Below are 6968 nucleotides of genomic sequence, written 5' to 3'. Positions count from 1 at the left end.
CCTGATATTTTTAAATGACTTGTATGATGGTAAATTACATGTAGATGTGAAGGCTGAAAAGGAGAAATACTTGTATAGTTATATACAATCAACAGGTGGTTGCGCAATTGCGGCGTTTTCTCGTGGATCGACAAACATGATCAGACTGAAATATTGGTCGTTGTGGGCGCTCTACTTATTGCTGTCGCTTATCTCTGTACATCAATTCTAGATATTAAAGCCCATATGATTCAGTTGATGGCTGACATGTGTATTGGTGGAAAATACTGAAATATATTTTATGGAAAATATAAGCTTAGTAAGTGACATTTAAAACACGTTTGATGAAGTCCATTGATTTATTTCGATAAGTTTTTTTTTATGATTGTATTCTATAATCCCTTCTCACGATCACTCAATAAAGTCCACATGTACATAAATACAACGTACATCCACCTGTTCCATTATGCAGGGTCTTGCCTAAGCCTGATTTCTGAGGTACGTAGTAGCCCAATATTCTACTGCATTTTCAAGGATGGACTTTGTCGGTGGGGGCGGCCATTCAGACGATATCACAGCAGGTGAATTCATTAAGAGAATGCAACTGACAGAGAAGCATGACAGGCTTACCAGGGAGATCTTTAATTGCTATGGTGTTGTCGTTTATTAGAATTATATGGTCTCTAAGTTCCCATGAAGGAACAGAAGTACAATAGTGGTGGGCACTCTTCCAGTTAGCCACACATGTACATCTATTTTGTTTTAACGAAGTACTTTAATACACGGGTTCAAAGGTCATGGCCTAACATACTACTTGTCAGTTCATGTTCTTACTGTACATACTATTTGATTGTACTAATCCTTACTTTGTGCCTGTACACTAATCTGACTAATCTAAATAGAGGACTTTGCTTTGTTCCTCAAACAACAGACACAACACAAATTGTGTGGTTGTCTGAGAAAGGATTTATGTCTCAGATTGGGAGGGTTATATAATTCTTTGTAACTATTCTTAGCTAATCGTAATTCTATATTGAACTGATAATGACGAAGCTAGATAACAGAGAACACACATATGAATGATGCCATCATCATCATCATCACCGCCACCACCACCACCACCACCACCACTATCATCATCATCATCATCATCATCATCATCATCATCATCATCATCATCATCATCATCATCATCATCATCATCATCATCACCACCACCACCACCACCACCACCACCATCATCATCACCACCGTCGCGGACATCAAAGGTCACTTTAAGAATGTTCTCATAAATATAAGTAATACTTTACATAAACAGATGTTGTACATATCTATTGACACAATCATATATCCCTTATACCAATATTAATTGTTATTCACTTCCTGTAATCTCTAGCTTTTAGTTTGTTATACAATAATGACATTCCGTTTTAGCCACACTACGAGTGACTCCTCTCTCTCTCTCTCTCTCTCCACCGTTTCCCGCCCTCTACCTCACAGCAACCTGCCATCTAATGTGCCTAGCCACAATCACCACCGCCATCATTCCTATCACAATAAACATCTCGTTGAACTTTAGTCGAACTTCCAATCCAACGATAAATGAGTGAGTAGTGTTTCATTGTGACTTTTGTGAAGGTAAATGACTGACGCACACACACACACACACACACACACGTAAAAACTAGCTTGATATTATAATATTACTAAGTCATTCACATTGCAGTAATCATAGCAACAGTATATATAGTATGAAAACAATGAGAAGTACTAGATTTGTCACAAGACCATGCCCTGTTTATTTATTGATAAAATCATCCATGTACCATTCCATGGTAGCATAGAACTTGATAATATAATCAATCATTGAATGAAATCTTTGACACAACAGTTCACACACGATAAAAAAAAGAAAAGAATGAAATATCAACGCAAGATCAACAAACAATCCAGTCAACAATAAGCTGCTTAATATAATACTGAATGAATTCACATGATCAGACTAAAGGGGCAAATACATGGTCAAAATCAGCAAATACCAAGTTTGTTTGGATATAAAAACGAAGGTACGAAATTTTGCTGTTTGAGGGCGCTATAACAGGTTGGGTAATCAGTTAATGCGAAAGACTCCCTTGCTTGTAAATGTTCATTTGAAGCGACAGGTGTAAAACATTACAGACAAAATGAACAACACAATATCATTTCATTAGAAAAGATAATTACAATGACACTCCAAAGTAAATGCACTTGGGACAAGTAATACAACTGCACATCAAAACTTATGGTCACAAATAAAATGACACTGCAGATACAAACACTTGGACACACAGACAGACACACACACACACACACACAATCACACAGACATACACAGACACAGACACACACACACACACACAAACAAACACTTTAAAATTGGAAAAACAGGTGACACTCACATGACTATGCATACACTGAAACTCAAACCTGTGTCATAATATTCCCTTCACAAATAAGAAATGAAAATATTCAGAAACCAACAATTCTGAAACAACAATCAACACTGCATGCAGTCAAGACTGAGATAAATCTTTCTTCTTCTTCTTCCATTATAAGGATCAACTTCATAAATGAAGGCTCAGACCCTGGAAATGTGACGTATGCCTGCATGGCATGTGTAATTGAATGAACAATAAATACAGATACATAAACATCAGTGAACATTATGTGACTGTACCTAAAATATCCATGATTTTTGTGAAAACTGAATACTTTGGAAACATTGAAAGCACACTCTATCAGAGTAGGCGGAGTAAAAAAAACAAAACTACTCACGATGTCCACAACTTTAAATACATATGAATCTAAACTTTATATCAAGGGATAAGTTTGGTCCAACTTCGAAAAGCAGCAAATGACAGGTTTGGGCAAATTACAAAAATTTTCATTTAGTTGCTCCTGTTAGTTTCCATAGTGATAGGGTCAAATGTCATCACAGTCAATCGTAATCACAACTATATGAAAGTACTCTCAATAAAAGAATGAGAGAGAACTCCTAGAGGTGATACTAACTTTGTAACGTGACATCATTGGATAAATGGACTTTTAATACTGAAAAGATTTTAAAATGCTGCCTGTAATAAATTAGTAAAATTGTGATGTCAACTCCACATTTTATAGGCCATAATCAAGACAAACAGTGGACCAAAGTTAACCCTAATATCGTTCATAAAATTATAACAATTGTCGCCATATAATATGAATTGTTAACATAAATATTTCAGTGTAGAAGTTCTTGTTAAAGTTTCTATATGCATAACAATGTTATGTGAATGTACTGTTTTTTCTTATTGATCTGTTTTAATCGGATCATAATCCTGGATATCATATAAATATTAGAATTCACAGAGTAATATACACACTGCTTAAAGTTATACCACAGATACTTCACTGTCTATAGTTGTATACAGGAGATGAAATGACCATTTCAAAACCTATGTATACCATTGACACTTCACTGTCTATAGTTATATACAGGAGATGAAGTGACCATTTCAAATCTATGTATACCATAGACACTTCATTGTCTATAGTTATATACAGGAGATGAAGTGACCATTTCAAAACCTATGTATACCATAGATACTTCACTGTCTATAGTTATATACAGGAGATGAAGTGACCATTTCAAAACCTAAGTATACCATAGATACTTCATTGTCTATAGTTATATACAGGAGATGAAGTGACCATTTCAAAACCTATGTATACCATAGACACTTCACTGTCTATAGTTATATACATGAGATGAAGTGACCATTTCAAACCTAAGTATACCATAGATACTTCACTGTCTATAGTTATACACAGGAGATGAAGTGACTATTTCAAACCTATGTATACCATAGACACTTCACTGTCTATAGTTATACACAGGAGATGAAGTGACTATTTCAAACCTATGTATACCATAGACACTTCACTGTCTATAGTTATACACAGGAGATGAAGTGACCATTTCAAACCTATGTATACCATAGACACTTTACTTGTCTATAGTTGTATACAGGAGATGAAGTGACCATTTCAAACCTATGTATACCATAGACACTTCATTGTCTATAGTTATATACAGGAGATGAAGTGACCATTTCAAACCTATGTATACCATAGACACTTTACTGTCTATAGTTGTATACAGGAGATGAAGTGACCATTTCAAACCTATGTATACCATAGACACTTTACTTGTCTATAGTTGTATACAGGAGATGAAGTGACCATTTCAAACCTATGTATACCATAGACACTTCATTGTCTATAGTTATATACAGGAGATGAAGTGACCATTTCAAACCTATGTATACCATAGACACTTTACTTGTCTATAGTTATATACAGGAGATGAAGTGACCATTTCAAACCTAAGTATACCATAGACACTTTACTTGTCTATAGTTACTGTATACACAGGAGATGAAGTGACCATTTCAAACCTATGTCAGATTAAAGAACAGTGCAAAGTCATTTTACTAAATGAACAAAATGAACACTATTTGCAATTAGTCATGTCCCTGCTCAAAGTATATAAAATGTTGAAATAAAACATTCTCACTGTGAGTTACTACAAAACAAGAGAGACTATAGAGTTTCACTTAGATGGCACAATGTTTTTACATCATAGTAAGACTTACTACATTTCTTGTGACGATAAAGAAAAGGCAGAAACTCATGATAATGCGCAAGCAAAAAATGACATGTTTTTTCTATGTGTAATTTGTAGCAAAAAAAACTCACTGTGTAAAATGTTAGAAACATCGCGTACGTCACCTAACTGAAAATCTATAGTCACTCTGGTTTTGTAGTATTTTGTACTTGATATGATAAAGTTGCATAGAATAATAGGAAAGCACCAGAGTTACCACAATATCCAATTCCATAGTGGAATTCTTGTCTGTGTCCCATTTAGAAGCTAAACTATTGACTTTAATACTTTCACATGTAAATATGAAGATATGGAAGTACTGTTTTGTTTGACAAAAGATTCTGCACACTGCCATGTCCAATAAATAGTTCCATACATGGAGTAATGAAAAAAAAAAGGGGTGAGAAATCTTGTGAGGCGAGGTATTACAAGTGGATACAAACCACATTGCAATAACAATATATCAATGTAATCATGATTTATAAGGATATTCAAGTGAACCTTGGTTTAGTAATTAACTTGCACACTACGATTTACTTGAAGGTGACTACTACTTCTAATGTGCATCGGGCACGTTCAGAATAAAAGACATTTATAGCAAGCCTGTCAACAGCATTGGATGTATGACTGTGCTAGCTCTCATCTACAATATGAGAATTTAGCATAATCACACACCCAGCATTGCCGACAGACTGGCTAACAGTCCACTTATCGCTTTTATCCTAAACACACCCAATGTACATCTGGGGAAAGGTGAACTAGAACGAACAGCACAATACCAACACTAGAGGGCAGTATACTATAGCAACACCAATGGCATGAAATGCTATATACTATCATGTATATATCAAGAGACTGAAAGGTTGTCACTTGTTAAAACAACAAAATGATAAGGAATGAGTGTCCATATGGATGAATTTTCAAACTAGTTTATCTAAATTTCTGGATAATATTATACAAAGTGTACTGACTTCTGCAGCAATTCAAAAGACAACAACCCAATTTTTTCGTACAAAATCCAGCAATTAATGCAATTAGTGAGAAGTAAAATCTGCTAAGACAACTTTGATGAGCTAAATATCTGAGTGTTGTGTATAGGTTTAGATATATGCTATAAAGAGCAAACAATGTGTTTGATATCGTTATCTACCAGCATTAAAAGTAAAGAACCACAACGAAAAAAAGAGGAAGTTAACAAAGTATATAGTTATATATGAATAAATATTTAAGCACACACACACTGTTTGTTAATGTCATTAACCTGGCTAGAACCTTTAGCATGGTTGACATAGAAAGTAAATTATGTAGTCTACAGGGAAAGTGTGTGGTACACTGGTAAATTTTTATATGTCACAGACTAAGGTGCTAAGCAAGTATGTAAACAAAATCTTTTGACAGATTCACATGGTGATGATAGTTTAGGAAACTATTTGGTCAATGTGAAATGTTTTGGAGTCAGTAAAAACTGACACCTAACGACAGGTACTAGAACGTTGACATTTTTCAGTACACTGACCTCACCCTTACACAAGTGTTTGAATTAAAATAAAGAACAACGTTACGAAATCTATTAATTTTAACAACTGTCTATCTAGCAATTCTGAAAGTGATTTGGTGTCCATTCTCGCTGAGAAAGTAGAGTTTGAAAAAAGCACAGATAAACAATTTTCCTAAAGTGCCTCCCCAAAGAAAGAAAGAAATGAATATGGTCCCAAACTACTCTGAAAATAGTGAGTTAACTTTTGCAGAGAGATTGTCAACAGTCATGGTTAAGTTGCATAGGAATTAGCATAAGCTTTTATCAAGGATTTTGAATATTTCTAAAGCAGTTTGACCCCCCCCCCCCCTGCCGAGGTAAATGCTTCATTTAGACAGACTAATTCTGTTAAATGCAATTAGTTTAATTTGAATCCCACACTAGAGCTTCAAGCAAAAACATGCCACTAACAACAAAGACACAACAGCAATGACATCAATAGGCAAGCACATATCCCTGAAAAGTGAATAGAATAAAATTTTCCTCTCCCGATTAAAGATTCACATGAACAAATAGAAAGATTTTTAGTTTTTAAAAAAACCACCTGCATAGATAAGTATTTTTAATATATAGTTGCCTTACAAAAGGCATCCGATTCTGGCACTCTTATAGAAGAATTTGTACAAGCCAAATTTACAAACTTACAAAAATATTAGTTATTAAAAACATTCTGTACTGACAGACATGGCATACAGCAAAGATAGAATAGTTTCGTGTTTATAAATAGTTTACACTGCATACTTTTTTTTTCTCTCTTCTTTCAAAACA

Source organism: Glandiceps talaboti, chromosome 1 (genome assembly GCF_964340395.1).
Source record: "Glandiceps talaboti chromosome 1, keGlaTala1.1, whole genome shotgun sequence".
Lineage (NCBI taxonomy): Eukaryota > Metazoa > Hemichordata > Enteropneusta > Spengelidae > Glandiceps > Glandiceps talaboti.
The sequence above is the reverse complement of the archived record's forward strand: the minus strand, read 5'-3'. Positions refer to the sequence as shown.